Below are 11,017 nucleotides of genomic sequence, written 5' to 3' on the forward strand. Positions count from 1 at the left end.
TCCTGCAGGGTTCCTGCAGGGTTCCTGCAGGGTTCCTGCAGGGTTCCTGCAGCAGGGTGCAGGAGAGACGCGTGGGGAGGCGGCGGCGCGAACCTTGGACCGCTGGGACGCAGCGCAGATCGCTTCCCGTAAATCACGCCAGAGCAGCTCAGGCACACGGGCTGAATGGAAAACAGGCTGATGGGGGCTGTTCGGGGCCGGTTTGGATAAAGGTGAATAATCCCGAGCTGCCTGTGTGCATGCGTGCCCGTGCATCTTGTCTGGACAAAGCTGGCAAAGCAGAAATAGTTCGGTTCTTTTACAGAAAGCTGCTGCAGCGTTTAAGTGGCTGAAAATTGGAGCCTTTGCTGCGGGAAATTGCCTGCACATGTTGTTTGCTTTCCAAGAAAACTGTTTTTATCAAAACTCAGTTTTCTGCTTTTTAAAAAAAAAAAAAAAAAAAAAAATGTTTTGGCCAGCCCTCGTGGTTGCACAATAAGGCATCGGGCACAGGGCTCCGTAAGCGATTAAATTGCAGCCCAACAGCAGCAGGAATTTTGACTGCCAGGCTGTGTGCACAGAAGACTGCTCCAATGTCTCAATATCATAAAATGCACCCATAAGTAATGTGAACCACCTCACTGAATTAATCGTGCTCTACAGCATAATAAGTTGTTAATGGAGGCGTTTGTTTTGATTATGACTGTTTAATAAATCCTGATAGTGCTTGGTTTGTGGAGTTGTGCTACAGCCAGTGTTTGCTAGACTTATTTATACAATTTAGCTTTGTTTTATTCTTAACTATTTTAACCCCGCCACAACCCTTCCCGCTGCCTCATGGAGCATCTCATCTCATCCTGTCCCAGACTCCAGCCCTAGGAAGAAGCAGCCTAAATAAGTGCAACTTTTGGGCAGTGAGGGGAAAACGAAGGCTTCCTGCTACGTAACTTGTTGCACCACACCAGCTCTGATAAGGAATGTCTAGCTGGGACACCTCCAGAGGTACAGAGCTGTAGCTTTTTGCCTTTTCCCATGTGTTTCCCAAGCCCTTTGTGCCTCCAGTCGGGTGGTTGTTTTACAGCCGTGCTGTGAAGGTTACAAGGAGCATTGCCTGAAGGCAACATCCGTACCCCAGCCTGTGACTCCCAGGGGTACTACCTGCTCTGGAGTACTTGTAGCGTTTTATGGCTTCATATCTCCAGTCCTTTTCATCTGAAGTTCTCCGATTGCCCCATAAACACAGCTGAAGTGTTTTAGTACGGACCTATGGACTGGGAAAATGTCCATGTTTCTGGTTTGTAGATCATGACGGTACAGAATAGAGAGGAAAAGCGAGTCAATTTCCTGGCTCTACTTGTCAGCCCCGAGCACTGCATCACGCTTCCTGTTTGTGCAGTTCCCCGGCTGACCTCCGCGATGTTGGTTCGTGAGATGTAGGTGAATGTGAATGAAATTACCCAGGAGCTACTTAGCTACGTATCCAGGAGGCCTAGCTTTTCCCAAGGGCTTTGTTTGGCTTTGCTCTTTTCCCTTAATGGCTAGCACGAGCCAAGCCTTGGCTGGGGCACTGAGGGGATGTTTGGGCATTTTGAGCTGGCGCGGGCGGGAGCTGGCGCTGAGCACGGAGGGGCTGCGGGGTGCTCCTGTGCAGGAGCTGCTGCAGTCAGCCTGTGCTGTCACCCCCGGGGACGTCGTGCCTGCTACAGCCATAATCAATAGTAAGGAAAGCTCCAGAGAAGTGGGAAAGCAGCTCGGTGTGTGGGATTGGGCCCGCATGGCAAGCTATTAGAAATAGGAACGAGTGCAGTGGAACTAGCTGAGGCTTACAGCAGCTCGCTGCTTTTCTAACCCGCTCACCTGCCGGCACGTGTAATCCTTGCGGGCAGAGCTGAGGCACGTTGCTGTGGTTAATTCCCTCCGTGTGTGCCATGTCTTATTCTAATTAATTGTTGTTGAGTAATTTCCTTGGATTGTCTCCTGCTTTGCCATGCAGAGCACTGCGGTGCTCTCGGTGGGCAGGGGCCGTGCCCTGGGGCTGTGAGCTGGGTGCTCAGCTCCTGCTGGCCCGAGCCATCCTCCCACTGGAAACCCAGAATTTAGTCATTGGGCCGACTCCTGAGAAACTCCAGCACGCGCTGATGTCGGGGGGAAATTAGGTAATAAGGGAAGGAGGTGGGTTTTACTCCAGCTGGCGCACAACCAGCCATGGGGGATTCCACGGGAGAGCATGGCACGGTCTGAATCTGCAGCAGACGCACTGTGATTAAAAGCAAAAGAAACTGAAAATGTGAGTCAGCAGCTGACCCTGCGGAAAGCTGACTCGGGCACTTCTTGTGGCCGCTCAGCACCAGCGGCCCCGTCCCTGCCCCGTGCCACCGGGTGCTGTGTGGGGACAGCCCCGAGGACCAGCCTCCGTGCCGGTTTCCACATCTCAGCTCTTCATAGTGTTGTAAGAGTAAGGCCGTTTTAAATAGTGGTGTCCACAGCAGCACGATTTCTTGGCCGCGTTGTTTGCGTGGGAAGAACGAAGGGGCAGGATTGCACCCACCGTGGGGGTGCGCAGCGTCACACCGGACTGGGGGAGCCGTGGCTCGGCCCCAGGCTGCTCACTGGTGTCGGGGCCCACAAACTGGGAAGCGCTGGGTGTGGGGCTCGGCGGCTCGGAGCGGTGCACGTCCACAAAGAGCAGGGTGCTGTGCGGCTGGCAAAGGGACCGGTGTGTGTAGGAAACACGTGTTGCAAGATCAGCTGCGAGTGAGGCTCTCGGGGTAGGTCCTAAAAAGCAAAAGCCCCATCTGCGTCTCTGCAAACTGCTGCTGGATGGGCACGGTGCTGCTCTGGGCGAGGTCGGGGCTTCCTGGGTGCTTTTCTAGAGCTAAAAGACAAGGATGCAAACCGAGCTGCTCCTCCTTGGGAATCCCCAGTCCATCCCGCATGTCTTTGGGAGTCTGAGGCGGTTTTAAAGCTTTGGGGTGATTTTGCTGTGAGAAAGCTCCTTGCACATACCTGCCACAGGAACAGGAAGCTCTTACAGAAACATTTGCATGGTTTAAAAAAAAAAAAAATCAAAGAAGTCAAAGAAGCAAAGCAGTAATTGAAAAAGGGAAGAAAAACCCTCGAGTATGTATCATGTCCACCCGTGCCTGATGTTCTGAGCATTTGAACGTGGTTGCTTCCACGCCAGAGCCGTGCTGGCCCTCCTCCCTCCCGCTGCGTGTTTATTAATAACCCCTTATCTCCGACTGCGGGGCAGGGCCGGTGGCAACCTGCTCCTGGCAGGTTTTATTAAGGTGAGGGAATAAAATTAAAGAGGCAAATCCTCTGCTGTAAACTGGCATTTGTAAACTCTAGTATCTGGGCTCACCTGGCTGCATCTAAGACAGGACCTCGTGTACGTGGGTGCAGGTTTAGGACCCTCGGCGTGGCCATCTGCACGCTGTAGGGTGCTGCGGGGTGGGCGTGCGCCCGTTTGTCACCCGCACAGACACCCCCATGCCGGTGTCACCTCCTCCCCGTGCCCCTTGCTTCTGAGCAGGGAAATAGCCCTGGGAACCCAGCACAGCCTCAGCAGCACACAGATTTAATTCTGGTGCAAAAAGGAAGAAAAGTAGCATCGCCCCGAATCCCCAGCGTGTGCGCGTGGTGGGAAAGCTCCCTGGGATATTCGCTCTCGGTTCAGTAGGGAAGCAGCCAGATCCTGGTACTTTTAGCTGCAAACGGGCCAGGTCAGCCCTACGGGGAGCATTTTGGATGGCCCTTCAGAGAACAAGGCAGCCATCCCCTGCTCCACCCTCCCTGCTAGCTGGCTCCTTTCATAAAAACTGCTGCGACTGGCCCGGGCAGATAGGCTGCGTGCCAAAACACGGTGCCTTTTGGTTGACCCGGGAGTAGCAAAACTGTTGGGCTTGGTGCGGAAAGAGATCTGCCCGGAGGAAGTTACGAAAAATCACACGAATGTGCCTGCGGGCTCGGCTCCTGCACAGAGGAGCTGAAAATAGCCACGGCACGGCACAGCACGGCGGTGTGATGCGGGGCCGTGCAGGGTCTGGGGGGGCTGCGGCTGCTGCTGGCGGCCGAGGAGCAGTCGCATCGCGTGGCAAGGGCTCTGCTCTGCCTCGAGGACTTTGCATGTTTTAGCATCTGGCGAGTCTGAAGGTCGGCCCGTGTGTATCAGCTCGTTTTCAGACGGGCTTGGAAGCTATTTGCATGAACTTGGAGAAAAAAAAAATACACATAAGCAAACGAAACATAATCTCCGCGGGAAATTTTGACACAATTATGATTCAGCTTGTTAATATTAGCTGTATTACATAAGTGTAGGTCAGACGGATTGGCTTCTGAGAATGTGGTCTAGCTAAGGATGCTGATGGTAGAAAGGTGGGTTCGGAGGTGCAAAAACGACTTAGCAGCCTCATGGCCTGGTGGGTCGGGTGGGCCCATCCGACAGGCCAAAGACAGATCAAACTTTTTACCTAATTTTAACAATCATGTTTGATTTTATTTTCTCAACTCGGCTGAAAAAATATATATATATATATATATATATATGGGTTGTTTTACGCAGAATTCAAATTTCTCATGGGAAATCCCACTTCCATTGCTTTTAGGGGGAAGAAAAAAATATAAGAAAAGCATTGTGAGAAATTTCCAACTGACTCAGATTCCAGCCAACATTTGTTTTGCTCAAGGCAAAAGCAGCTCTGCATGCTGGGGTGTTTGATTTCACCTTGTTTCGTGATGTCACGGGGCAATCCCTGCATGCCCGCGGGCTGTGCTGGCTGGGCCGAAGGGCAGGGGCACCCAGCTGGGACACGCCGCACCCTGCCCTGGCTCTGGCAGCTGTTGGGAGCCTGGAGTGACACCACTTTATTCCATCTGCTACATACACCAGCGGGGCTGCCACCAGACAGCACTGCTGGAGGGGGGAATTCAGCCTAAACACAGCCCCGAGCCCTGCAAATAGCATGCAGGTGCAGCTGCCTTCCTGGGAAGGGTCGGGAGTCGGTCCTGGGGACATGTTTGTGGCTGAAAAGTGACCGAGCTTGTCCTGGAGATCCCATCAGCTGCTCCCACTCTTCTATTTTTGGCTGTGCCTTTTGATACCGGCAAAGCAACTACTGCAACTAGCAGTAGTTATACAATTATCTGTCTACCCTTATTATATATCTATTATCTATATATAATGTATATAATTTCATATGAATTACATTTATAATGTATATAATGTTTACCTATCATTCACATGTGGATATATTTACATATGATACGTATTTTAAAGTACACACTTTGGACTGTTCGCCTTGTAACCGGGGAAAGCTGCTGCCCGGCGCAGCCGCCTCCGGCCCTGGAAGGCTGCGCCGTGCGGGGCCACCCGCTGCCGAGCCCTCCCCAGGGGGCAGCTCACATCTGGCAGGTGGACGCGGGGCTTTCATCCCTGAACAGCTTGTGCAGGTAAATGAGCTGCGAAATGGGAATGCAGGTAACCCTGAAGTAGGGGACAGCACTATAGGTACTGCTGAGAAAAGAGGTCTCGGAAAAGGGATTGCCTTTTTATGCCGCTCGGCACAATCGTTATTCCAACATCACCGGCTCGAGGCTTTGCAAGAGTTTATGCTTTGTTTTTCCAGTATAATTCTGCCTGGTTCCTCAGCCAGAGGGGTTCTCGCTTGGTGCAGACGTGGGCCCGTGTCACAGCGGCCGGCGTGTGCTCGGAGGGTGCTGCAGCCCCGCGCTGCTCCCTCTGCTCGGGCAAGACGGAGGATTTCCTCCTGCAGCCTCCTCCCTGCTGCCTTGCCATGTGCTGGCGGGTCGCCCCAACGCAGAGAGCTCCCTTCCTTTCCTGGTCTCAGCGCAGGGTCTGTCTTAAAAGCACCAGATGAGAAGTCATACAGTTTTCTTCCCTTCGGGTTCTTGTTACCAAATACTGCACAAATGCTGTGTTAGCATGAAGCCTGATATTAAGAAGGTGAGAAAAAAAAAGGTGTGATTACTGGAGATGAGCAGTTCGCATGTTCAGAGGCTGGTGTTAAGCAACGGCTGGTGTCAAGGGGTGCCACAGACACCCCTGCTCTGGGTCATTGCGTTTTGGATCAAGTCCCCACAGACGCACGCTGGATTTATCAGCTGCTGGGATTTTTCCAGTATGCTCCTCCAAAAGGGAAGGGTTGGCACGTAGCATCAGATATTACTGAGCAAGTAAAGAAATAAATATATATAACATGCAAAATAGCAGAACGTAAAGACTTGGGGTGACTTATTGCTATAACATGCAATATTTATTTTAAGCCTATTGATTTATTTGTTCAGGGTTATATTAGCATCTCAATAGCGTGCTCCGTCTGCCAGCTGCTCTTCAAAGTATGAGTTTTCTATCATGCTAGTGGGGAACTTCATGGCTTTGTACAATGCTGCTTAGATTTTTATCACAAATAAGTTGTATTTTCTAGTGGCCATCCATCATCACAGTGTGTTTTATGAAAAAAAGGACAAACTTTTGGATTCTGATCTTCAGTTTTACTCATTGAGCACTGTTTTAATTACACACCAATTCTGGTTTTCATCAGAAAAAAATATTAGACTCATTTGTTTTTTATCCAGAGCAATATGGTGGAGTATCAGAATAACACAGATTTATCTTCCTTTTGGTAAATCAGGCCTCACACACTGCTCAGTACGCTGGGACCAAGCAGACCAACAAGGACTCGGAGGCTAAATGGACTTGGGTGAAAGTTACCTGAGCCTTTTTATCATTTCTGAGGTGACAACAACAGAAAAAAATTAGATAGAAAATGTCACACGGGGAGCTTGTGTCCCATCCCCCTGCTCCCACCTCACCTTGATTTCTGGTGCTTGCTGCTAGGTTTGGCTAAAAGGAGAAGTGAGAGGATGGTATTTCTTATTTCTCTGCCTGACCGAGACCAGGAAACGCAGAGAAGCATTTCTAATTCGAAGTCTCTTGTTTTTCAAGCATTTAACCAGGTGAAGGGAAATTTGCTTTTTGAGCTGTGTAAAACAAAGACATCCCAACACTTGGCTCACCCAAGGTACAAACCGTTCCGAGGTGCCCCAGCCTTTCAGTGCTTGGGCGGCCAGTTGCCTGTGATGATTTTTGTCTTCCTACATTTTGTTTTTTTTTTAAAAAAAAAAGTTTCATGAGATCGTTGCTCATTAGTAACAAAGCTTTGCACTTCTGATGGGATGCAGCATGTGGGACATGGGGCTTCCCAACAAAGACAGCTGGTCTGGTGGCTGTGTTCTCTGTCCCGTGGCCCTGACGGAGGAACTCACAGTTCCCATCATCTTTCCCAGAGTTCACTTTCCTGCACGCTTCACGATAACCATTAACAGAGAGAAATTAAGTTTGTGAGCACTTTGGAACAGAGACAACTTCATGCGAAGGTTTCCATCTAATGACTGATTTCAGAAATATAAGGGATTGGAGAGGATTGAATGTAAACAAAAATGTTTGTAGAGATTGTCGGCTTTCCAGACAAATTGTTGGGGTTTCTTTGTGATTTAGGGAACGGGCGGTGGGTACGCTCTACTCCCACACTTGACATAAGTCTTGGTCATGTTTATGAGCCTGGGCGTGACTGTTCCTTGAGCTGGGCAGCCCATTAATAGCACGGTGCCAGGTGCGTGCTCAAAGCCATGAGCACGAACAAAGGGAGGTACTCCCTTACAGCAGGTACCCCCTGAAATCCCTCAGGGGGAAATGATGGATCACATCCGAGTCCAAGAACAGCGTGGTGAGGAACCGAAGTCTGACTGCAAGCCAGTCGCTTTATCTTCTAAACAGAGGCTGGAGAAAAGCCTATTGGAGAGCTTCAGGGACCGCTGTGAGCTGCACCCTCGCTGTTCCCCTGAGGAAGACCCCCAGCAGGGACGTGCGACAGCTCTGCGACATTCAGAGTCTCTTTGCATCTGACGAGAGCCACCTCGCTTGCCGAGCGCTGGCAGGGCAGCTTGAGGTTTCCTTCGTGCGGGTGTCAAAGCCGAGGGCTTGCTGCAGTGCAGCCCGTGGGACGGCGAGAAGCAACCAGCGGGGCTGCTGCGGTGCTGCAGCGGGGGCGAGATGGGGGCTGCGCACAGCTGCCTGCCTGGATCCTGCCTCCCCTTGTGCACAGCTCACCCAGGTTTTATTGCTGCCGTAGCCATGAACTGAGCTCCAGGTACCTCCTGCTCTGCTTCCAGCCGGCAGCAAGCCCTCCGCTACCTTCCCAGGGCTCCAGGCCTTATCTCGGGTCATGGGGAAAGCAGATCTGAAGTGGTTAAAGCACCTAAAGGTGGTGCTCCTGGGAGGGGAGGAATACAGGAAATTGTTTTTCATCGTAGGTGAGTAAGCGAGGTAAGTAGGAATGGGTAAATCTGGGGGAAATGCAGTCCCTGTGTGGATGTCAGCATGTGAAGGAATGAATGCACTTTGACAAAGAGAGAATATTTCTTATCAGCTGACCTGGAAATATGGTAACATTCAGTGTGTTAACGTTGCCCCTTTCCTTTACAGAGCTCGACACAGGGTTTATACCCAGAAGATACAGGGGATGGACCTGGCCAGGATGAAGAGGATGACTTCAGGGGCCAGCGGCTGCTTCACGTCCACAGTGACAAGAAGACCCTGCAGGGACAGGGGACATGGGGTCGGCGGGTGGCCACAGCAAGTCCTCTGGATGGCCCCACGCCTGGCCCAGGAGAGGTCCCCCTCCGTGGGGTGCTTTCTGTTTGGGACAGGTGAAGGCTGAGATCTTTTTGGCATTTTCCGTGCGTCCTGCAGCCAAACCGCTGCCCTCTGCATAATGGTGCTGGGAACCCACCCAGGGGTGTCTGGAGGTCCCCTCCTGAGACATGGAGTCCTTGTGGTCAAACCAAGCACGTTGGCGCCCAGCTGTGCTCTCATACCGACGAAAGCCCTTTCCCACCTTACATCTCCTCACCGTCAGAGGTTTTGTCCAGGCTCACCTGTCTGTCATTACCTGCTTTATCTTCCCTGAAGTTCCAACTCTGACCCACCAAGACCATGACCAGAGCACCTCAGGCATTCCTCTCTGTGCACCAGGAGCGGAGTCCTGGCTGGCCCTGAGACCCCCATGCTCTACAAGCCTAGAAAACAGGTCCCGTTGTGGTAGAGGGGCCTCAGGCCAGCAGCCAGGGGGGTGGCAATGCATTCAAACCCCATGCTACTTCTCACCTCTCCTCCTGCATCTCCAGCGGTGCACCCAGGGGAGCAGAGGACCATCGGAGCCGGTGCCTGAGGCTCGCACCACCGCCGAGGGCTGCCGGACCCGGGCAGGGGTCTCAACACCTTTGGGTGCTGCGGGGACCCCGCAGGGGTCGGTTTGAGGACATGCTGTGTTATCTGGCTTGAGAAAATGGCAATAGCTGGCTGTGAGGGTGTCGGCTCTCACCCTTTCTCCTTGACATCTGGGAAATTGCTTTTGAACTGCTTTAGACCCTAAATTGCTGGTGGAAGAAATCTGCATACAGTATTTTAATAATATACTACACTGGATTTGTTGGACTTTTTGAGGGAGGAAAGAGACCTGCACCCATGGCCAGCCTTACCTCCAGTAGGCAGTGGGTCCTCGGTTAACTATCCTACTCCATATGAAGTTAAAATCAGATTTGTCATCTTAAAATACATCACTATCCAATAGTCAGGTCATATTTAGAGAAGATTTGGTAAGTAACGTCTGCTGCACTGAAAATTAAATTAAGGGTGCTAAAAGGGAATTTAAGGAAAATGGGTTTTGATACAAATAAAGTCTTTGAAGACACCCACTTGGCAGGATGCATTTCTCCTCTATACACCTAACTTGTTTGTATGTGTCCTTCTGCTCCCTTCGATGTGAACATCAAGCTGGAATGGAGCGAGGGCCAAATTTAAGATCTGAAACTGGATGAGATTATATTTCGTACTGCATAAAATGCACCTCTGGAATTTTCAGTTCTTCTTTTCAGCAGCATTACAAGCACTTTATAAAGTGCCAGGGCTGATGAGCTAAAAAAAAAAAAAAAAAAAAAAAAAAAAAGAAAGAAAAAAAACACATACACACAACTTGTGGCTTTGGATATATTCATTTCAAGTTTGTGGTTAATCTTTCCCAAGCTGCTTAGAGGTGAACGCCAGTTCAGTCATCGCACTGCTTCTGCACCAGGCTTTGCTGCTGTTTCTAAATGTCTCTGATAAAAGGCTGTGAAAAATGGACCTGCGGTAAATTGCATCATCCTCGCTATGGGTTTTGAGACGGGGACAGAGCGCGCAGGCTGTGTGGTGTCTGAGGGATGCCAACTCTGCTCTTGTGCTCCCTCTTACCCATCCCAACAGCCACCGAAATCCCAGTGGTATGGGGCTGGCACGGTGCAGAGCCCAGCAAATCCTGCTGTGGAATAATTGCAGAATCCTGTTTCCAGCCAGCCTGTTCGCTTCCTTTATACCAGAAACCTTGCCTTAGCTAGGGGCCGTGGGCACGCCAGATTTCTCTGCACAGGCACCCATCAGATCCCAGAGTTTCAGCATTAACCAATGTGGCACCTGTTTCTTTAAAACCTTCTCTTGGAAAAATAAATACAGCTTTTTTCTTCTCAAACTTTGCGAGGTTTTACTTCATCCTCATTAAACTTCAGTGCCAAAAATCCGGAGTGAATTGAGATGAGGCAGCTCATACGAGAGGACACAAACTGCAAATTGATGCTGGAGAGATGCAACAGCCTCTCTGTACGCGCCGTGGAGCAACGTAAATCGCTGTGAGCTGCAAGGGGAAGAAGTGGGGAGTCTCTGGTTTGGCAATTATGATAGGAATTAAACCAAAACCAGGGTTCCTCTGAGCACTGCCAGGGCTAGTGCCTGTTTGCTCATTGCACACGGGCTGTTGTGGTGCAAGGAGGCCTTTTTATGTTTTATTTGTATGTAAATACAAGAAAACATATATAAACATTGCCCTGTACTTAACTTGGCTATTCTAAACAAACCCACACAACCACATAGTTTGAGGAAGGCAATCCAGGTGGTAAAACCATAGCACACATGGGTGTGCCTGCC

General features: G+C 50.6%; 1 long non-coding RNA gene across 1 annotated transcript in view; it reads left to right on the forward strand.

The window, feature by feature from the left end:
- Positions 1-10,183, forward strand: part of LOC118173941 — a 19,403-nt gene extending 9,220 nt beyond the window's left edge. Inside the window, exon 2 of the long non-coding RNA XR_004754457.1 lies at positions 8,486-10,183. This is a non-coding gene — a long non-coding RNA (uncharacterized LOC118173941). The remainder of the gene's footprint in view (positions 1-8,485) is intronic.
- The last annotated feature ends 834 nt before the right edge of the window (positions 10,184-11,017 follow it).

This window comes from Oxyura jamaicensis, chromosome 13 (genome assembly GCF_011077185.1).
Source record: "Oxyura jamaicensis isolate SHBP4307 breed ruddy duck chromosome 13, BPBGC_Ojam_1.0, whole genome shotgun sequence".
NCBI lineage: Eukaryota > Metazoa > Chordata > Aves > Anseriformes > Anatidae > Oxyura > Oxyura jamaicensis.